Source organism: Dryobates pubescens, chromosome Z (assembly GCF_014839835.1).
Source record: "Dryobates pubescens isolate bDryPub1 chromosome Z, bDryPub1.pri, whole genome shotgun sequence".
NCBI classification, from domain to species: domain Eukaryota; kingdom Metazoa; phylum Chordata; class Aves; order Piciformes; family Picidae; genus Dryobates; species Dryobates pubescens.
This window is the reverse complement of record NC_071657.1, coordinates 114,919,930-114,944,336: the sequence shown is the minus strand read 5'-3', so window position 1 is coordinate 114,944,336 and position 24,407 is coordinate 114,919,930.

Sequence of the window (24,407 nt, the reverse complement as noted above, 5' to 3'; positions counted from 1 at the left end):
CACTCCATTTAATTCCAAGTTTACCAGGAGCAACCTAGTTGTGACAGATGTTACTTGTTCACATATTGACACTTCACATCATGGATGCTTGTAAGGCTGCCCTGTGCATGCACTATGTGGAGTCTAACACTCACAAATTAAAATCATCCAACTTCTTTTAATTCTCACACATAACTTTGTTGAGTTAGATAGTTATTGGACTCAATGATCTTCAAGATCTTTTCCAATTAAAATGATTCTATTACTCTGTAAGAATACCAAACACTCAACCATAAAAGAAGTACATGTTAAACAAGATATCCTTTAAAATGCAGGTGGCTAGGCATTTTAGCAATTCCTGCCTCACTAGTTGCTTTTCTATCCAAAAGAGTGAATTAGCATTGCAACAGGAACATCTTAATGCCAGAGATGCCTGGAAAACTATATTAAAAAAGCATCTCAAAAAAAATGAACTTCTCTCATCCTTGGCTTGAACATTGACTCATGACAACAACAACTTGTCATTTATATGTTGGAGACGAATCACATGAAAAGAATAGTAAACCTAGATAGTAGTCAATATGTCTATTTTAATGCTAACTCTACTTTGGGAAAGCGCAAATTACAAGAGAAAATACAGATACATTGCCATTACCAATGTAAAAAGCTTTTACCAATGTATCAGCTGGCATAAGTTGTGCTCAGAAAGACCAAAATCATCAAATGTTGTTGCTGCCAGGCACCCTACAGTCTGGTCCATTTCTATACATGTGGTGTTTTCTATCAGCATAAGTAGACTGTGTTTGGGAGTGTGGATGCACTGTGAAATCACTATGCATTATATTCATAGTTTTGGATACAGTACTTTTGAATTTTGTGACTCTTATGCTGCAGAATACTCAAGAATGACATTTTTCTCTAATGGAAATGGAAAAGCAAAAAGAGATCTTTTTCACTGCATGCCTTTGATCTTAAAAAAATGAGTGTACAGGAGTGGGAGAGTGCATTTGTCACTGTAACCAGTTCTTATTTTCTGGTGAGAACTCAGATGTAAAGACAGCACTTCATTTCCTCTTAGTGTCAATGGTCGTTCTAACCATGTAAGAACATGGCACTTCACTTTTCACTGTGAGCAGGCCTAGTCTGAGAAGACAGCAATTACAGTAACTTCATTTTTAATGTTTGGTTTTTTTACAAACCACAATACTTCCAAAAATAAACCCCTTAACCCTCATGTCTTTAATTTTTTTTTCACTTTCTGCCAGAAATATTTATTTTTCTGTCTCTCCAGATTTGATACACATTTCAGGATAGTTGTTAACAAGCTCACACAAGTAGAAATAAGCAGTATATAGGACTTCAGGGGCAGTAATAAACTAAACTTTTCTTTGCACATCTCAACTTCCTTCTGTAAAGTAACACTACCTCTGTTTGACCAACTGAGAATTTTTACTGGGTTTGTTCATCACAGGCACTACACAACCATCACTGTGTCCCTTTGCTGATTTCCCAAACTCAGTTCTGTTCATCCAGATGTCTGTATAGTGGATGGGGTGGGTATCACTGAGGGAAGCTGCTGTGACACCAGAGCAGCCTGTAGCAGAGTGGTACATCTCAGCCTACAAGGGTTTTTCTGACATTTTCCTGAGGTAGGAAAGTGGCAGCGGAATGGAGACACCCACCAGGAGCCAGCAGTTTGCATGGGAAAGCCTGACAAGGCCTGGGTGTTGCCAAGGCAATGATGATCACACTTTGGGGAGCATGGTCAGAGCATGGCAGTTTGGGTGGGAAGAACATGCAGGAAGGTGCTGAAAGTGCTTCCAGCTCTGACCAAGAAGGGATGGTTTCCACCAGGCAGAAATCCATGGCCTCTCTAAGCTCAGCACTTGGCATGACTGATGGTCATCCACTGAGAACATGCTGCCACCCAGATGCCATGCTACTCTTACACCAGTACTGGAAGGCAACCATGATCACACCTGTAGAAGATGAGCCCAGGCGGAGGGCCTCCTCTGTTTAGTGACAGAGATCCCAGAGGAGGTGAACAGGTTAGGAAGCATCATCAATTCAATATTGAACTTAATGTGCCCTGGGAAGCTTGATTGAGTTGGAGGTGATCCTGCTCACCGCATGGTGAATTGAACATGACCTATGAGTGTGCCTTCCAACCCATTAATAAATAACCTACAAGCAGATCACAGACAAGGCATTTAGCATATAGTATTTTCACACTAGTTCCTTTGAGATCATTAAAACACACATACAAGAATATCATGGAACAACAGGTAGGTGTATTTAACCATTCCTTTTGCAATTATACCCATGCAAGAATTTTAGAGAAGACCTGGTAACTTAATGCTCAACTTCCCTTAAGGGTTAATGGGAATTAGACTCCAAAACCCCATAAACATAGATGAAAATTTCAGTTCTGACCAATTTTTTTCTAATCTCAGTTCTAGCAAACTTTTCAAGATGGGATCCATACATGTCTGCTGAGTCCTATGTTCCATGGAAATCAACAGGAACCATCTGTCTAAATACCTCATATTTGGGCTGCATGAAACTATAGCTTTCAGTTTGTTGGATTTTTCATTGACCCTAGACTTTACTTTTATTCTTGTATCTGGGCAAATGGTTACATTCTTTGCCCTAGACCAAGGTTTTTTCTGTCTGTTGCTTTTGAATGGTTCCCTGCTAGTTATTGCTATCCTTAATTCAAATATTGGTATAAAGAGCTTCATCCATCACGAGAAAGACAATTGCTAAAAGTAAGTTCACATGGTTTGCTGGGATACAGACTTAAAAAGCAGCTTTTCAACCTGCAATAAATATTCTTTTTCTTGTCCTCTTCTGATTGCTCAATAATTAACATTGAGGAGACACAGATCTAACTACCTGACAGTTATTTATTTAAAATACCTTCTGCTGCATATATTAACATTTCTGTATCAACTTTTTTAAAGCAGCTTTGAGTTTTGCAATAAAGCCAGATGCAGAGCCTTGCATAAAAGTGGCATAGATCAATTTGGAAAAAGAGATTAATCAGTCATCTGCAATATAATTGTATGTGTTTACACTGTAGAAATGCTTTTAGCATAAAACCACAATAGAAGTATATGACTCACATCAGTATCACTTAAGCTGGGTAAACTGTGAAAGCAAGTTTGGTGGAAAGAAGGATTTGATGTTTTCTACATACATGTCTTTATAGCATATGATAGTATATATTTATGAGTTAAATAAGTCTTTCTCCTGAAGCCTTGCAAAAAGTTAGAACTTCAGAAAAACTGCAATCTATTCAACCTCCTGGTTAGTGAATGTGGTTATGCCACTCCAAAATGGAGGCCCAAGCGCCCATCCATGAAGCCAGTTTTATCACTAGCTCTGCTAGCTAATATATCTGTCCATTAGAAACCCAGAAACCAGCAGATGCAATAGGATTTTTAGTCTCCTCTCCTTACCTTCCAAGACTGACACTGGACCTTACAACTGTAATATTAAGGATACCTGGCAAAGGTACTGGATGCAAATAGAGTATGAATGTCATTACTGAGACTTTGGAAGCCAGAAAGCCAGGTGGGGCGCATCAGCACTACACTACTATTCATATGAACAGTTTTGCAATAATATTCCCCAGGCATCTCTGATTACTTTGGGCTGTGACTGCATGAGCAATCTTGGGTGAGGAAACCCCTCAGGAACAGCCACTAAGGTCAGCATCCATTGCATGCTCAGAGATCAGAAAATAAAGGAAATGTGTAAATATTTAATGCATGCTAAAGACTGTGATGCTGACAGGCCCAAGGCTGTGTAAACCCAGCTCATGTGTGACTATATGAGTCACTACAGGCTAATATTGCTCAGAAACTTTTGCAGTGACTTCTCAGTACAGTGTTGCTATTCTTTATTCCATGTCTGCTGTGTTACTGTGGTTGTAGGAGCCAAAATCACTTTAGATCATAGATGAAACAGATCAAGATAAAACAGGTTACCAATATGTCAGGATGCAAACAAAACAAAAATAAAACCAGCACAGTCCTGGTGATCCAAATCATTCTGCTACTATCTGTAGTGTAGTTTACTGGAAATCTAGCAAGGGAGGTCACCTGTCCTTCACAACAAAATCTTCCTGAGTAAACAGCTAGAAACATGCCATAGGTTAAATATTTATTTTTTTCAGAAAATAATATATATTCTTCCCATATTAAAAAAATATACTCTTTGTGTACAAGACTCATCTAGAATAAAATAATCTATTAAAGACATATTTTAATGCTTATAGTCATCACAATGATATCTGGACACTTTTCATATCAATCCTTAAGATCTGTGATTAGGATCTGAAATTCTCAACTTCTCTGAAATGCTCAACTCCTAAGGAAGATTTGAGTGTGAAATACAGTGTGTTGTTTTGAGAGTGCTTTATTTTGTTTTGGGTTTATTTTCAACATATGTGCTAAGGTCTGACAAGATGGACACTGTTTGCAAAACCAGGAAAGTTGCAAATGGAGGAAATGATTTGTTTGTGATATTCTGTATCAAAGAAGTGTCACAGATAGATGGGGTTTAGTCAAATATCAGTTTGCAGACTTTCTGATTTAGCTGGGTAGTAAGTAGATATTCAGAAAGTAAGGCAGCTTGTTATTGGCTACATACATCATATCCAAATGGACAAAGGAATCCCAACAAAGCCACTTGTAACTTGCACTCAATAAATTGGATACAGGTCCACCTTTATTTCCAACAGTAGTCTAGAAATAACAAAGGTTTTGGGAAAAATGCCTGGTTTTGGTTGAATGTTTCTTCTCCTTGGCTATCTGCCACCACAAACACAGAGGGGATATAATAACAGTCATTTGGAGTTCTGTAAACCTTGTCATCTGAGGACCTCAGAATGCTTTCCAAGTGTTAATTAAATCCTCACAACATCTACGTACCCATGCGTAGCAGATTTCAGGTTGTTAGGCTCTCCTTGTGACCACTGTGGCTCACTAACCATGTTGATCTCGAGAGGCTTCAGACCCTTTCACACCAAAGACATGAGCTGCATCTCAGCCACCGCACTGCCAGCCCAACACAGGTACTGTGATTTCCACATTCCCCATTCTTTCAAAACAAATTTAGGTGTATTTTTCAGGGAAACTGAAATTACAGTGGAGTTATTTTGGAGGGATAATGCTTTATTATCAGTTTCAGAGACAGCAACTTAAAAAAACCACTCGGGTCTCTACAGAGAGAAATTGTTCGTTAGTTCAGAAAAAGCACAAAATACCTCCCCTATGTTTTTGACTCCAAGCAATAAAAAATCATGAGCTAGCTCAAAAAAATTATTATAATAGTATTGTTTTCGTATGTGCAGTCTTTCTGCTCTCTGCCCAGTTCTTGGGACATTAAAGTTTTAATGTTCTTTGGGGTGAGAAAAGATTTTTCTCCCAACCATAAAGAAATGAAAATGGATAGTCTTTTCAAGTCAGAGAAGTAGTTAAGCTAGGAAAAAGGGAAAAAAAATCAAATATTTCAAGACCTTACATAAAACCATGAGAGTTAACAGTGCTGTTTGTTTACCTTTTTAGCATGGCATTATTTTCTCTTAATAGTCAGCTCTGAAAAGACTCAATCTCAAACTCCATGCAGAGAAACCCCTGTCTCTCTTATTGCACTGTAATAGGCATCTTGCAATACATCTCTGAATATATCTGCCATGATAATCTCAAACAAAATTCCATCTGAATTCTGTTTTCATTTTTCTCCCCTACTATGCATATTTGTTTAATCAGCTGAGTGCATGTAAATAAATCCTGTACTAAGCTCTATGGAGAGGCAACAGTGAGAATGTGCTACAGCATGCATGGAGCTTTGCCTTGTTACAGCTTGTCAGTGCAATTCATAGTCTCAGTTCTGATCATCCTAAATTCAAATCCCAGTAAGTCACCTACAGAGACAAATATCTCATGCAGATAAGAGTAAATCTTCTTCAGGCAGCCTTCTAGAAATGTTTCTTTACCTAGAAATATCAGTGTACAGTGCTTTACATCACCAATGGTGCACTCTGAAAGGCCATTAACTCCTGTCTACCTTGTGATCACAGAGAGAATTGCAGAATGCTCTTAGTATATACTATAGATACACAAGAGGTAGCTTTAAAATGAGTCATTTGGATGCCATAACAACCCCACTGTGGTAGCCTGGAACTCATTTGCCCTACCAAGAGACTTCTTCAGGCCATATTGTACATGTAAACTGTAATGATATTTCTTCTGTGATCAGCAGAAGTCTGTGCAAACTAAATGTGGTTCTCAAAATGGTTAGCTAGTCTACTTTATAACTCAAGACATAGCAAATAACAAACTAGATTTCTAGACATTACTCCCTCTGATATTGTTATGATATACATAAAATAGTGTTACATACAACACCTTTCCTAGTTTATAATTAGTCCTAAACCACTCAAAAATCTATTGTCTAGAAGCAAATACTATTTTCCCTATATTGCCTACTGATGATTGGCATGAAGGTTATGAAAGTTTCCCTGGGTAACAAAATATGATACCTAAATATCTTGAGTTGTTTTTAATGTCTAATTTAATTTTCCATTCATGACATGCTGTATTTGTAGTTATGGCAAGGAGTTCCAAACCATCTTAGAAAAAGTTTTTTAAAACTAGTTTTTACTGTGTTTTTTCTTTTTCTTGGGGAAGTTTTATTTAGAAATTAGATGTATACAGCACTCTTGTTTCATATATCTGTAACACCACATCCAAGACAATACTCAAGAGCCTCCCAGTCCAGTATGCAGTAGTATTATGATTTTTTTCTGTATTTTTTATGTTCATCTCTTTCTCTTAATTAAAGGAATATGCAGTAGAATGCTTTGCAATATACATGTACAGGAAATAGAATTTATGTGATTCTTTTGTTAGAGATGCAAAGTTCAAAGAAACATGCTGCACATGGAAAGCCTATTGCTTTAATGGGATTGTGATTTAGATACCAGACAGTAACTGAAGTTCCATTTATTTCATGCAGTCATCAGAACTAGTTTTTCAGACTTACTACATCATTGGTAATGACAGTCTTTCTTTTAGCGTACTCTCTGTTGGTCATTTAATAATGTTCTTCAGAAAAATTAAGCTCCTATTTTCTTCTCCTAAAGCAGCCCCAAATGCACGTTCCCTCATAAAATCAGAGAATGGCTTGGGCTGGAAGCACCTCCAAAGGTCACCTAGTGCAACCTCCCTGCAGTGAGCAGGGACATATTGTAAAAGATCAGGTTGCTCAGCGCTTGTTGAGCTTCACCTTGAATATCTTCAGGGATGAGACCTCAACTACTTCCCTGGCCAACCTGTTCCACTACTCCATCACCCTCATGATAAAGAACTTCTTCCTAACATCCAATCTAAATCTACTCCTCTCACATTTAAAATCAGTACCCTTCATCTTATCACTATGGGCCTTTGTAAACAGTCATTCTAAGGCCTTCTTGTAGGCCTTCTTCAGGTACTGGAAGGATGCTATAAGGTCCTTTTCCCTACCCAACTTATGACAGGCCAAATGGTGAATACTGCTTTTCCCTGTCAGTCTGTGGTGCTCCAACCTCACCCTTCCTATTTCTGTTTCTCCTGGACAGTCTTAAATAACTCCAGATTCAGCTGCTGAAGGCATCTCCTACTATACCTCAAACATCATTATCCTCTAAGAAATATTAATGTAAACACACTCATCTAGGTACTTAATGTCAGGGTGAATTCACCAAGTAGAAATTGCATCAAAACAATCTAGATGCCACCCAATGGAATTAAAAGATTTGGTTACAGAGAGGAAATGGTTGAAGAGAGATCATTTGGCCTTTTAGTACAGTTTTTGACATTGCCTTATGTGATGTCCTCAAAGGAAAATTAAGAGAGAGAAAGTGCAAAATCACTTCAGTATTTCAACAGTATCAAATTAGAGGAAAATATCAAGATTTTCTAGGGAGTTCATCTTTGTTTTAGCTTTGTATTGACAGTCTACATTAAAACCTCAGCAAGGGACCCAAGACTGTGTTCACTAAAACTGCAGATGACACAAATCCCAGAAGGACAGAAACTACTCTGAAGGACAATAGAATACCCATAAAAATCCCAACTGCAATTCTTTGGCTGGTTTTAGATATTCTGGAATGATCCCAAAGGATAGTAGTGGTAATATCTAAATTTATTAGGGTTTATTTAACCTAAAGCCAAGAATTCTAAAGGGGATATGATAAGTGTTAAAGATATGAAAGGCTATTAGAAGTAGAAGCTAATGTAAAAGACAGAAAAAGGCATCATAGGCTTGCACTATGACAAAACTCTTCCCCAAAATGGATTTTGAGCACCAGAAAAGACTGCCTGGGGAAGTGGTTGAGTCATCATCCCTGGAGGTATTTAAAAGACTTTCAGACATGCTGCTTAGTGACATAGTTTAGTAGTTGTCTTGACAGTACAAAAGTTTCTATCAAGGAAATCATTAAAGCTCTGGAACAAATTGAGAAGGATGTGAGTAGAGTTCCTAGCAGATTAGACAAGTATCTACCAGAAACTATGTGAAGCTGGTCTCGACTCATACAAAACATGTTTCCCACCTACTTTTATGTTTCATGGTCTCCAGTACCATAGAATCTGAGTAACTACAAAATGACTACAGCATTTGTCCTCACAGCAAGCCCATGAGGAGGGGGAATTCAAAAATATTGTTTAAATTTTTTAATGAATTGAATGTAATGTAATTAAATGCGCTTTTAAGGAAAGCATAAAGCATCTGTAAAGGCCCAAATCCAAAAGGTACATGGGAATCTTATGCCTATTAATGCTCTGGTGATCCCCTGTAAATCTAGATTAGTACTAGCAATTTACTGGTCTCTTTTGTTCATCATAGCATCTCAATTGCAACATTGTCATTTGCTCCATTTCATGTCCCAAGAGAAAAAAAGAGACAATTCGTCTTCTCATATCACATGAGCATGAAGGCTAGAAACACCATGCATGCAATAATGGGTCTTAGTAAGTACAGTCTATAAGCCAATATATAGGTCTCTTGGCAACTTTATAGCACATTTCAACTTTGATCATAATTTAAAAGATGGCACTTACATGTATCATGACTGCTCTCCTTTCAAAGTCTTGTTTCTCAAGAAACATGGGATAAAATGCCTCTGAAGCTAACAGCCATCGGGATATTACATTAATGCTGTATTGACTGAACCCATCATCCTTCTGAGGTGTACAAATTGAATTGTATGCAGGCAGATATGTGATGAGATCTTTCAAAGGAGATATATGTGTGCTCATTACAATCACTATTACTCCACATGCCCCAAAGACGCATCATTGTGGGACATACTAAGTAAAGTGCAGAAATGGAATATTGGATCGGTGACATGTAATTTCCCTTTTCTGTGCCTTAGTTTCTGCTTTTATAAATTGAAATAAGGATACTTTGTAGACTACATTACTATCTCCAGACAAAAAGCATTGCCTGAGAAACATGATTATATTTATCAGGATTTTATTTGGGAAAAATATTTTCCACCCCTAACTGCCAGGTGCTTTCAGTTTAAAACAGGAAATAGAGGTATCTTTCTAGAGAAAAAGACACACAAATCAAGCTTATTTTCTTTGGTCACAATGGAAATTTGTAGCAAAACCAGGGATCCAGTTTGCAAATCAGTGCCTTAAGCTCAGACTTTTTCAGGTGTTCTCCCTGAACATTAAATATTTAGTGGGAGTTTTCATGAGAGTGTATTTGTGCCAATATCCATGGCTAGAATTTTCCTCTTTCTCTCAAGCTATGCAGAAAATTGTTTGCTAATAGTTTGCTGGTCTGCTTCAAACTCCAGACTTGACCACATAGCAGTAAAGCTGCACAGATTGTAAATTATACAGATCCTTTCATCCTATCAAACAGTAATCAAAGTGTTACACAGTTTTTCCAACCATTTGTTTGAATGGAAGATGCAGCAGAATGAAACTCAGTACTTGCTGCAAGGTGCCAGAGGTTGGGAAAAGTCCCAGGGATAAAACATGCCCATTCAGAGGACAAAGGATTAATCAAAATTTGAAACTGGGTCAGTGGACTGGGGCATAAATCCTCCCTATTCTGCACAGCAGCTTCCTTTCGTTGTCACTTTCTACACAGAGAACAAGGGGCAAATGCGGTATAATGTAGTAATTGCACATTTAACTGCTGTTACCACAATACACATCAGGCAATTCCTTTCTACTTGGCTACTCTTTCTTTTCACCACTACTTTCTCTCTACCTCTCCTGTTTCTGAATTTCTCTTAAAATTTCATGCTACTATCCCTTTTCAACTTAATATGTTTCATTATTGCTGTCAAGTCCCATTCCATTCACTGATATTTATCAATGTCTACATAATACTATTGATATGGATTTATCAATACAGCTCCTTGACTTCCATAGATTAAGTAAAGATTGTGGTACTCAAAAATTCTGATTCAAATTTTCAGGCTGTTGATATAACTGAAATGCAACATGATAATTATCATAAACTTACTTTGCATGGAAGGCTACATTTTTCTTGCACTGTTTAGGTCTTGGAGGCCATATAAACATAATATGCCACTGGATATAGACCAGGAATGTTCTTACTAGAAGGATAAGATTTTGCATAGCATTTCCTGTGCACCTAATCCATCAAAGGTTTCTGTGCCATCTCCCACAGTGGTCAAAGTCTTGGTAATCAGTACAATCTGTTTCTACTACCCAAGTATCAATGGCTCCCTAGGCTGCATTAATCAGTATCCCGGTCTTGGCTCCCTAGTATAAGTCAGAGCTGAACATACTGGAGTGAATCCAAGAAGCCATGAAGATAATTAAGGGACTGGAGCATGTCTTGTATGTGGAAAGACTGAAAGACTGAGACTGTGCAGCTTAGAGAAAAGAAGGCTCAAGGAGATGTTATCAGTGTCTATAAATACCTGTTAGTGGGCAGTAAAGAAAAAGAGGGACAGGTGATTCTCAGTGATGCCCAATACAGGACAAGAGGCACAAACTGAAATAGAGGAACTTCCATTTAAACATAAGAAAAAATCTTTTTTACTCTGAGGCTGATTACTGGAACATGCTGTCAAGAAAGGTTTTGATGTCTCTGTCCTACCTGCTGTAGATGATCTTCCTTTGAATAGGAAGTTTGAACCAGACAAGCTACAGAGTCCCTTTGCAACCTTGACCAACTTTTCATCCTATGTTTCTATGAAATAAAATAGTTTAGCACAGAGAAAAATCAAATTCAATTTAACTGTCTCCTCTGGGAACCAAAGTATATTATCATATCACACTGGAGTAGAAGGGAAGACATGCAAGTTTTGAATACCATAAAAAATGGTCTGAAGGGCACATGCAGAGCAAGTGAGTTCAGTCCCCTGCTTTTTCAGGTCACCATAACACACAATCTCTGTCCTAAACGTCAGATTCAGACAATTCAGATACAACTGGGAAGACAGTTACTTCCAAACTGAAAGAGAGAACCCAATGGGGAGACTTGCAGAGAAATCAGCACCACTTCCAACCTACCAAAATGTCCCTGAAGGAGAACAATCTCCTTGTACAGTATGGTTGGAACATGGAGAAAGGGTGAAAGCCATGTCAGAGTCTGAGACTTTATATTAAAAATATCATGTACAATAAAGGAAGCTGGAAAGCTGAGAAAAGGTGGTCTAAGCGCAATACTCTTCTTGGGAGGTGTGTGACTAGTTTTCAGGCAAGCTAATTGAAAAATCTATTTTCATTTTACTGTTAAGTGTTGTGTGGACCTCCAGTACAAATATAAGTGATGTCCTTCAAGTCCATTAAAAAAAAAATATTAAAAAATCACTTGTTTCTGCACAGTTACAAAAATAACAGGAAGGTATAAAGAACGTTTATGGGTTGTTAATAACACAATGTTGCAGTTTAGGCTTCCTTTACAAAATAATGGCCAGTATCTACTATCTCATGATGTATTGCATGACACTTGTGAACAATGGGTGAAATGGGTATTAGAAAAATCTCATTTATCTTGTGCTTTATTTCTTGATAGAGGTCCTTGTCACCATGGCTATTATGTGACTAGCCCTAGAAAGGCCACCTCATTAGTTTTCTTTATCAAGACAGCAAGGTCTCCTTTAAAGGGACAGCACTTAGATTTTAGATTCAAATAGAAAACAGACTTCATTGTGTGAATGTGGGTTTACCTCTGTTTTCATTGTTTAAATATGTAGGCTATTTCCATAGCTGTCAACCAGATGAAATAAACTCTCCTGTGATGAGGAAAGTGTCCCTAGAACAGAAATATAAAAATGGAATTTTATGTGTTGATCACTTGTGTTTGCTTCACACATTTCTCTAATGTATGAAGCATTTCTTTAATAAAATAAAATAAAAACATGAATTTTAAAAAAAAAAAAAAGGAAAAAGCCAACCAAAGGAAGAAAAAAAAAGCAAGCAGCTTTCTGTAAATTCTGTAAATCTATTTTCCCCTTTGTCTCTTCCACTCACAAATACATCTTTCTCTTGTCTGACAACCACTTTGAAAATTTTCCTCTATTGCCACCAAAGCAACCATGTGAGTGTCAACAAATCAGTAATGATTTAGAATATGTCAAAGGAAATTCAACAATTTTGTCTCCTTTCAAAAATCTTAATGACAGGTAGGTAACATTGGACAACACCATCGCTATTGGCTTTCCCTGAGTTTGGATGGGTATTTTTTATAAGAATGAAAGTGCTTGATTTTGCAGCAGGTAAGAAAGAGAAAAAGTAGCTGGAAAAATCTGATGGCGCCAAGTAGCTGTATTAGCTGTGTCTAGTTTTCTGCATAATTTAGAATATTTTGGATTTGGTGATATAGAAGATCAAAAATTACAAAACATTATTTTTTTATTTGTTATGAATTATAATATAATAGTAATTAATGCTAAGAATACACTGCTAGACTTAATTAGGTGATTAAAAGTATCCTCTCATTTGATAATGCACAGGAGAAGAGCCTTAGAGGTAAGAAGACCCCCAGTGAATCTGATAATACTCACAGAATCAATAAAGCTGGAAGAGACCTCAGAGATCATCAAGTCCAACCTGTCATCCAATACCTCCTGACTACTAAACCATGGCACCAAGTGCCACATCCAATCCCCTCTTGAACACCTCCAGGGATGGTGACTCCACCACCTCCCTGGGTAGCACATTCCAATGGCTAACAACTCTCTCTGTGAAGAACTTTCTCCTCACCTCGAGCCTAAACTTCCCCTGGTGCAGCTTGAGACTGTGTCCTCTTGTTCTGGTGCTGGTTGCCTAGGAGAAGAGACCAACCCCCTCCTGGCCACAACCACCCTTCAGGTAGTTGTAGAGAGCAATAAGGTCTCCCCTGAGCCTCCTCCTCTGCAGGCTAAACAATCCCAGCTCCCTCAGCCTCTCCTTGTAGGGCTTGTGCTTGAGGCCTCTCCCCAGCCCCACTGGCCTTCTCTGGACACATTCAAGAGTCTCAATGTCCTTCATAAACTGAGTGGCCTAGAACTGGACACAGTCCTCAAGGTGTGGCCTAACCAGTGCTGAGTATAGGGGCAGAATGACTTCCCCGCTCCTGCTAGCCACACTACTCTTGATGCAGACCAGGATGCCATTGGCCTGCTTGGCCACCTGGGCACACTGCTGGCTCATGTACTCTTAGCTTACTGCATAAACTAGAGCAACTCATGTCATTGCATTTTAAATTAAGATAGAATATGAAAATACAAATTAAAAAATAATCATATTAATACAACATTAAGGTTAGGAATTTTAAGGCACAAAATCCGGAAATGATAAAACTAAGACTCTTGTTGTAGTAATTCATTTCAAGTGTGTGTTTTCAATGAGTAACCTGAGTGATGAATGTTATATATGAACATACTGAAAATAGACTAAAAATAATGAGCCAACTACATTTGCTAGGAATAGATTAGGCTCATGGAGTCTGAAGTTTCTATAAATCTTATATTTACAATTTTGAATATGAAAGAATAGAAACGACAGTGTGGCATTTCCCTCAAAGTTGTTGCATAGCCTATGGCAAATCTTCTGAGAATAGTTTCTCCATGTGTCTTGTCCACTAAACAAATGGAGTAGTCCTGCTCCGGAAGCTCACTATGAAATTACATCATGAAGAAAACACTGGAGCAGTTTGCACTTCAAAGAATTTTCACTTTCAGTGTTAGAATTAACAGATTCAGAAAGAGTTCAGAGAAAGAAGATAAAATGGATCATCATGATGGACAGACAATCATTGACACTATGAATCTGTCCTGCTTTGAGTGAAACATCCCTTAGGCAAGGTAGTTGCAGAGTCATTGTAGAGTTCTTTGTTGAACTGCTATGTCTCCTTTAATGCCAGTTTGTTGCTCCTCCACTACCAGTGACTTTCTTTCTGGAATCTCCTCAGTGCTTAGAAAATAAAGGAGACTAGCATAAGAATGGAAAATGAAGATTCCCTAGTGCTTCTTTTCTCAGTGTGTTCCTACCTTTCTAATCATGCAGACATTTTCTCGAGGAGCCCCTTTTATTTTAGGGTCCTTATAACTCCTACTCCATTGAAGTACAATTGTTTCACCCTTGAATAATTTTTTGTGCCAGTAAAATCTCTGTGATGTCACTAATACATATCACATTGGTGATATATAGGTCATTATGGACATTGTGTATGTCAGTGTGTCATCAGTAATAGACATATATGAGCTGAAGAAATCAAAGCACCTGAACTTACAATCATTTTTCCTTCCTAATGGAAGTAGCTTGTGAGGGCTCTGAACACTAGTGTTTAGGCCAAAGACAAAGTGGCAGACAGAGACAAGAGCTAGTCAAAGCTTTCAGGAGCTTAGTCTATATAGACAAATCAAAGTGGGGAAAAAAGATGGAGAATTGAGAGACAGATGTGGAAAGATGAGGGGAATAGTTTGACAAGCACAGTACAGATAAATGCTGACAAAGCTGGGAACAGAATGTGCTCCACACACTCCCAGTTCAGGGCACAATCTAGCAGGTTTGGTGGGTGGTCATACTGGGAACCTATCTAATTAGTTGATCTTTCACAAACCACTCTAGATTTTAAATAAATAAATAAATAAATAACTTCTGGTCTTAAAAGTCTCTTGTTTCAAATAATGATGTCCTTGGTGGGGGAGGATATTTTAAATGTCATTACTACCAAGTATTGTATATATTGATCATCCCCACAGCCTTGACAACCACCACATAGAGATAGACCAGACAGTATAAATACCATAGGCATTTGTTACACAACAAATCTTTATCTATTTACCTTTTAGAACATTAGATCAATCTGCTCTGAACTTTGGTCTTTTCACAGTCATAAGTATTATTGTTTCCCATTCATGGCAACTGCAGAAATAACAGGGATACTTCTGTGAAAAGACCATGACCTTACGTATTACACCACCTGTGTACTCTTGAGAACCCTATAATTGAAACCTATGTTGACTCACCTTTTTTATACAATGTATTGCAGCTTCTCAAGACTAGAGTTTTTAGTCATGGATTTTCAGACTTTTATCAGTGACACAGATTTTAAATCTATTCTACTCTGAGAGAAGCTGGTCCTCCTGAAGATGCTCTCCATCTTTCCCAATTATTTCATTAAAACAAATGTTCCAAACAATTCCTTTTTCTCTTATAGTCTAGTTTATTGATGAACATTTCACTCTGAGATTTAATTTTTTTTTTTGGATCAAAATTATATTTGGGCCATTCAGGGCTCCAGAATATCATCACTGAACACCCTGTTCCCTCCTTGAGGACCCCTGTACCTTTCTTACACCATATATAGATATAATAATATCCTCCTGCTACTATTGCATCTTGCACATGTTATCCCCTCTGTTCTACTGCAAAACCTTTCATGTAGATACTACTTTCAGATCCTCTCTGCTGCATTTCGCCAAAAGAAGGAACTGGGAAAATGTGTAAGACATGTTCATTTGTTAGTGGGCATACTTGTAGATGCAGCCTGTGACATTTGTCTTCCCAGGAGATACCTCCTGATGGGAACAAGTTGGAACATCTGCAGATCATCCTCCAGGACATTCATCCAATGATTTATTATGAATGGTGCATTGGCATAATAAAATTTATCAGTGCTGTGGGGCAAAATTACTATGGAGAGCAAATATGTTTCCCACTTGACAAATATGCTGCATAAATATCTATTGAGATTTGGCCCTTTTTCTGTCAAATGTATGAAGGATGTCAATAGCCGGAAGACATTTCTTCCAATGAGCTCCATGAATGTTGCTCATCTACCAGGGCTTGCTGCAGCCTCATACACACAGCTGAAAAATGAAGGATCAAAGAGTATGGCTCATCTATCTGTAGCATCTTTCCACTCCCACGGGGAAATAAGATTATTTTCTTTTTTACTAGCAGAAAGCCCAGTGGTTAATGCATCTTAGCCCATAGTCCCTACAACATTAGCAAAAAGTGGCAGTGACTTTTAAGGAGAACTGTTTCCCTAGCTATGGAAATGTATTCCCTCTAAACTGATACAGAAAATAATCCTAAAAATTGTTGAACAGTGCTTTGGATGGTTTGATTATTCTAATGATTTTTTTTTTCATATTTTGATATATTATGTTAGCTAATTACTAATTAAAAACTCTGTTAAAAACCATGTCAGCACCTGTAGGAATTGTTGGGAAGAATATGTTACAAGAAGTTTTAAAGAAAGCTACTTGTGGGTGAGAAAACATATCTGAAATGTTCTCACATTTTGGGAAACCTTACAAGAGAACTGGAGAACTGATTACAAAAGAAAATTGAATAATTGAGCAAAGACTGTCTGGAAGCACTGATCCTTCTAACCCACCCTTAGGCACAATCTCTCCATCACAAGTCGAAGTACTTTCTGGATATTTTAGGGTTTGATATTGTGTAAGGTTTCTAGAGACATTCCAAAGACATTTCAAGAGGACACCACTTAATATAAAGTCCTGTAGAAGAACTGAACCTAGTTCTTGGCTCTGAAAATCACATGATGGTTAAATGGACACAAGTTCTATTTCTTCAGATAGAGTTAGCACTCAACATCTAATGGTTCCACAGTGAGTTAGCTGTATAAATAAATCCAAGGATCCCAGTCTAGATCTGCTTATGACAGATGGGATACTGTTAAGGATCTGAAACACCTTAAAAATCTTTAAAGACAGTTGTAAAGAACTATGAATTAAAATATTTTTGAGTAAAAATATTTAATTCCCTTAATTCCTTGAAAACAGGGGGGTTTGGGGGTTTGGTGGGTTGGTTTGTTTGTTGATTAGTTGGTTTTGGTGGTGTGGGGGGTTTTTGTTGTTGTTGTTTTCTTTTTTTGTTTGTTTGGTTTTTTGGTGCTTTTTTTTTTTTTTGAGAAGAGATCTGTCATTCCTCACATAAAGTCCTGGCATCATTTCCAACTTCTTTCCTCTTAATAGAAAGATGTTCCAGAACACTGTTTTTGTATTTCACGTATTTTAAATAACGCATGTTGTCTAAAAGAATGCATAAAAATTATACTTGGCTTCAGTTACTAAAGAAGTTAACATAAGCTACTTAGATTACTATTATAAAAATGTCATTCAAATGTTTTTACTAATGTAAGACTATATTGAGATCTTGATAATGAATGGCTTTTGTTCTTTCAGGTTTCTCTTGACCTCCATAATCTTTTGGTTTAAATTCTTGAGGGAAAATAAAAGAGTATTAAAGAATTCATGCTCTGTATACAAATAGCTTTTCAGTATTTGCATAAGGAAAGAGAAGTCTTCCTATCATGCATTGCTTTTTTCTTGTACTGAAATATTTTTTCACATCCAAAAATACGTAGCTTTGAATCACAAAGGTCTAAAGTTTGACAAAGTGTTAAAATACTTCCTCTGCAGTAATTTAAAATAGGGTGTACCAATTGCTACTTTTTCTGTCAACCAGAAAATTATAAAAGATTTACAAATGGGGGACGGGGGAGGGGGGGGGGGGGGCAGCCCTTTTCCTTTTTTTGCTTGCCAATGTATAATTTCCTAGCTGCTTCTTACTTTGAAATAAGAAGGAAGAAAGGGGGGAGGGGAGGGAGGGGGAAAGGGGAAGGGTTAAAAAAAAAAAGAAGTCTCAGAAAGCATCAGGCAAATCTGAATTCTATTGAAATAACAAAAAGAAATTTCAAATTTTTAAGAATAATTTGCTACCAAAGCAGCAAAACTGGAGTGAGGAATTGGTATTATTAGTTAATCAGAAGAGATTCCCATCCTAGTGTTCATTCTCCTAGATTATTATCCTCAGGAGTATTCTAATGGTCTGTAGCCTTCAGCTGATGGCAATTATGGAAGAAAAATATTTGAGATGAAGGAGAGATGGAGATTGAGTGGATTGAGCAAGGTCAGTAAAGTGATTTGGGGATTATTCTACCAGTTCAATTGCCATCTTCCCCCCAAAACATATCCATCTGTATGGTTAATTCTTCTTTTGATGACATAAGCAATAAATATTACTGTACAAATTTACTGTGGGAGCGTGGCAGTGTACTGCCACCCTCTGCTGGAATATACATGGACCAAGCAATTTCTCCTCCTCCACATGTCTATTTAGAAAGAACAGTATGGATTGCATCATATTTGCTCTTCAGATTTAGAAAAAATTGAGGAATGTGGAAGGTTAATTTGCCTTAAAACAAGAAAAAATTTTAAAAGGAAGGTTTTAAATCTGTTTTGTAATAAATTTTATTGTGAGATCAATGTGCACTAGGCACATAAAATTCAATTCCTAAAACCCGTCCAAAGGAAGTAATGACAAGTAGAATTTTGGTGGAGTTTGCTTAGGGGCTTTGATGTTACTGGCTGCAGAGCTGTGGACCTCTAAGGATTCCTTGGTGGCATCAGAGTTTATAAGCATTATGAAAGGAATTTTAGTTATGACTTTTTGCAATGCTTCTGAACCCCAGTAGAGAGCAACTAAAAGCAGAAAGAGATGCAAGGTCAGCTACTGTCCTTTCTGTGGACCACCATCTACTTGGTATTATTCCAGTTATAGGCCAGAATTTCCTGCTTTGTTACAGTGAAATCAAAGTCCTCTGAATTACAAAATCAAATAAAGGTGTAATGAGGCAGGCAGGGATATATTATTTAAACTAAATCGAGAGATCAACAGCTTTGCTTATGTTTGTTCCAAAATGGTATAACAAGTCCTGTGTTTTTAAATCTGATCACCTCTATATCTGCTTGTCCAGTTTTGTGGTTTAATCACAGGTAAATGATATTCAGACCTCTCTGAGTAACACACTTCTTCAAAATATTTAGACTCAGGACCAAAAGGCTGGATCACTTCTGAAATCATAGGTTTATTTTTTAACACCATCACTAACGCAAAGTATGAATTCAGCTTTAAAATATAAAAAAAATAAAAAAAGAATGGAGCTATTAAGAACAAATTTTGACCATCTGGGGTTTACAAGAAGGTCTCAGCACAGGAATATTCCATCATGTTAATTGATTATTGCAATATGTTGCGCATGAGGAGAAGGAAGGAAAAAGAATGTTAGGAAGCTGTTCCAGCAGGTCCTATCTTTGAGTAACGCAAATCACTGAAGATTTACTGCCCATGAATTTACTGCTTTTATTCATTTTTGGCTCTGATTTAAGGATCTGATCCAGATTCTTGAAACTAATGGTAGACAAAACTTTGGCTGTACTTGTGCTGGGTTCTTTACAAAATGAAGTTAACTATCAAAAACAATACTTAGCTTATCTAGGACAATCAGATACTTGCACTTAGCAGTCCATAACTGTTGTACAACAGTGACTTAAATGGTAGTCTGACAAGCACCATGAGAGTTCCATTATCATGGTCTATGTATGACCACTACAAAATTTGTCAACTGGTAGTATTTGATAATTGGGTTTTGTAATTAAGTAAGAAATAATAGAAAGCATTCAGTTAATCACCTACTTGGAAAGTGTTGATCACATTTACTTCTAACTCAGGCTGCATTCAGTATTATTTCTTTTAAAAAATGCCTTCATTCTCTCTGTTTGAACCTCATCTATATGCAGAAAAAAAAACAACAACAAAAAAAGGAGACATACAGTATAAGCATGGGAAAAATGATGGCAGTTTGGGAGGGAAAGTGTTGCACAAAGGGAAAGTTGGGTTAACATTCAAGCTTACTATTTCATGGTCTTCACTAATCATTTGGAATTTTAAATTGATTCAAATTACTAACACAAGAGAGGTTTCAATAATATCATGGTGACTGGACTTATGAGCTGTCTGTGTCGTATTTTGAAGCTTAACTGCATTACTGTGGTCAAAGCACTGAACTAAAGGGAGTCAGGAGAGGGACAACAGAGGAGACACAAGACGTATAGCCTCTAAAATCTCTATAAATCTAACCTCCCTCCTTCCTACTGCCATCATTAGATTCCTGCTCTGCCATTGAATAGTCTCAGGTAAGGCTTTAGCATTTGACAAATGAAGGCAATTTGAGGATTTTATACTTGTGGATACATTGTAGGACTTACTGTGTGACTTAAAAGCATTTTTCTTGTAAATCAAATATTACCTCGGAAAATAACAATACTGGCAAATGAAACCAGTGCGGTGCCACTCAAGAACGGTAGTCCTGCTTAATCATGTTGCTCTTTGAGAATTTAGAGCTTTTAATCATGCCAGGCTGCCACATTTTGGCTTAAAATTCATGGGAATTTACAGATACTATTTTGGCCACTGGAGAGCTCACTTACTAATGCAATAGGGACTCTATTGAAGACATGGAAATTTTTTATATTATTATGTATTGAATACACTACAATGACTGTAAAGTTCAAACTTTGCTGAGTTCATGTGTGACAAAGTTAATGAAAAATAGGCTTAATTTACAATGATTTTGCCTCTTGCTCTTCTATGTTCTGTATTATGCATTAGCAACTGATTCAGTTTAAAACCAACATATTTATATTGCTTCATATCTTCATAGCAATAACCTGTGTTGACTTTTGTATTGCTGCTCTAACCTTGAATTAATAAGTACATAAATGAATTCTTACATCTATGCTGTTTTCTATATCCAGTCAAGGCCAATATGGTCTTAGGATACAGGCCAGCAATGAACTACTTAGAGCTTCATTCAATAAGCTAATTGTTTATCTTTCATATGAGTTATCAAATATCTACCTATGAGACACCAGTTCAAAATATAAAACCAAATTCAACAGAAACTAGTCATCGGATTTTTTTGCCTCCAAGTTTCAAGGACAAAACTAAAGGCTGGCAGCAAATATCAAGGGCGATTTCTATGTTGCTCCTTTTCTCTGCACGTATGCAACTATATAGCACTGAATGGGTTCAGAAACCAGCAGGGGTGGGCAATGTATATAACACACCATGATAGGCACCATGACTGAACTAAACTAGAAAGTGGTACCAGCTAGTTCTTATTGCAAATATACACTGGAAAGATGTACTTTAGTTTTATGAGCATGTAAGTCTAATTTTACAGAATGCACTGCATGAAAGTCTAAGCCTTTTGAATATTCCTTCAGCAGTAATAGTCCTCCTGTTGTCAAATCTTTTAAATACCTTATGAAAGCTACACTTCATGCAGATTAGGCTTCTGGAGGCATCATGTGAGAGCACATACATTAGATCCAAATCCACCAGAATGCCAAGGATAAAGGTATGTCACCAAATCATAGGAAGATCAGAATGGTTTTTAAAAAGCATTCTTTCTAGAATTTAGATTCCTTTCCTCATAACACCAATTTCCAGATAGATTTATTTCTCAGTATCAAGTTTCCAGCTCATCTTAGTTTGTACTTCTGAACCCAAAGCTGTCAGCCAGATATTTGAAAAACATCTGTTCCTCAGGCATTTAAATTAACCTATTAATAGATATTCATGGCTACTAAACCTACTTCCATGTACCAGTCTTACTGAAATTTTGCTCTTCAGCCTTCTAGTTATGGGCAAAAAAATATGGTTTAGAGTCTCCTGTTTGTATGATTTGAATGTGACATAGCCTTACACATTTCCGTCTCTCACTTTCATATCTGGGTGACAATTTATGTCATGCACAAAATCAGTAATAAAAACACTTTCATTTTCTGCATTTCCCCTGTTTTCGTTGGTGTGTAAGCATAGAAAATACATTGAAGTGTCAGCCTAGAAAATGGTGTTCTCTATAAAGCCCCTATATAATTATCAATAGCAATTGTATCCAACATACAGTCCCTTTGATAAGGACTAGAGGACGAGTAAGTAATTTCCTGTTCAAGTACAATGCCAAACAACACAGCATATTTTATATTTCTCACAAAGTGCTGAAGTTGTTAATTAACCAAATTCAAGCAGTTAAGGACAGTGTCATGATAATTCTAGTAATTTGACCTTTAACAGCTATGCATTATTAGAACTATGGAGTTGCTTGTGTCTAGCCTGAGAACTCATCTTCAAATTCCCTAGGTGCTTGCTATTGACATGCTTACCTGACTACTAGTGTCTGACCAACTGCACTCAGCTGACATACTTTTTGCTAGATGACTCACATTGTCTGACCTTCTGCATGCTCCCCTCTTGTCCCATTTGTGAAACAATTCAAATAGTTTTAGATCACCATCAGGATAGCTTAACATGTTAATTTGCATTTACAAGAAATGACAAATGCACATACTGTCAAATTCAGTAGAAGTTTATCAAAGAATCTTAATTTACAGAAAGCAACATGTGAGCACTGGACTAGATGACTTCCAGAGGTTCTTTCTACCCTGTTTTTTTGACTGGATTTCTATGAATTACATAATTTAATAATTGTATCAAATATTCGCAAGTAGTGCAAAGCTCTTATAGCCAAGAAAAGTAGCAGAACATCTCAGCTGGAGTTATCATCACTATACTAATGTTATGATACATCATACATGAAGGAACTCTTCATGAAAGGGAAAGGAAAGGGATTTCAATCACCAATGAATAAGGTGCTAGCACAAAAAGGTTATGTTGGAGTGTCTGTAGCAGAGGCTAGTTAACCAGTTATGTCCCTGAATTGCATGCAGCCAAAGATTCCCTTAAAGCTTACCTGGAGCAAGAACCAATTGTTGAGGAGGGAGATATGGAAATGAGAATATTGCAAAACTTACTAGTGAAGTAGAGGCTATATGGAGGTAGGCTTTATAAGTTTAAAGCTCCTAATTCATTACTGGACAACCTATATTTGATAATAACATGACCTTTTTTTTTCTTTATAGACCAGTGGTTTCATCTAGTTCTAAACAAAGCCTGGCTTTATCTGTCTGAACTATGAAGGCTGATCCAAACCCAGGAATCTTCCTATCAAAGGCAGAAATGGAAGCATAAAACAAACAGGAAAGTTAGATGACTCAGATGTCTTAGTCCTGGACCTGTAACCCTTCCTTATCTCATGTTCATTAAGAATTACTAATATACATGCTCTGCAGAGTTAAGCAAAAGTTAAGATGGGTTTATTATCTATTTTAAAAAGAACAGAACAGAACAGAACAGAACAGAATAGAATAGAATAGAATAGAATAGAATAGAATAGAATAGAATAGACCAGGTTGGAAGAGACCTTCAAGATCATTGTGTCCAACCTATCATTCAACCCACCTAATCATCTAGACCATGCAACCAAGCACCCTATCAAGTCTCCTCCTGAACACCTCCAATGATGGTGACTCCACCACCTCCCTGGGCAGCCCATTCCAATGGGCAATCACTCTCTCTGTGTAGAACTTCTTCCTAACATCCAGCCTAAACCTCCCCTGGTACAGCTTGAGACTGTGTCCTCTTGTTCTGGTGCTGGTTGCCTGGGAGAAGAGACCAACCTCTGCCTGTCTGCAACCTCCCTTAAGGTAGTTGTAGAGAGCAATAAGGTCACCCCTGAGTCTCCTCTTCTCCAGGCTAAGATTCAATAACTTCAGAATCATATGTGGAATGTTCACAGGGTGAGTCACAAATTAAATTAATTTATTTTCAATGTCTCCATTCAGACAAAGAAAATAAACTTTTTGAGGAAATCTCAGACCCTGGTATTGTCTGGTTTTAAAAAAATAAATAAAAATGTATTAATAAGATAAATTATGCTTTCATCTGATTTCTGGTATGAGCCTGTCAAGACTTGAACTACACCAAAAGAAACAGTTCATACTTGTTTCATGGGGCTTTTACTTAGCTTAGTTTAACCTCCATTATGTTGGTATTGAAGAGTTCATTTGACAGTCTGGTTCTTTGTAGGCGGGCAATGAAGATTGTGTTAGATAACAGAACACAGCAGACAGAAAGGAGACAAATGGAAAAGCTCAGAAATGGATATACACAATGTGAACAGCCAGTAGGAGACAAAAATCTTTTTGGTTTGTTTAATTGATAAAGGAGTAAACAACTCAA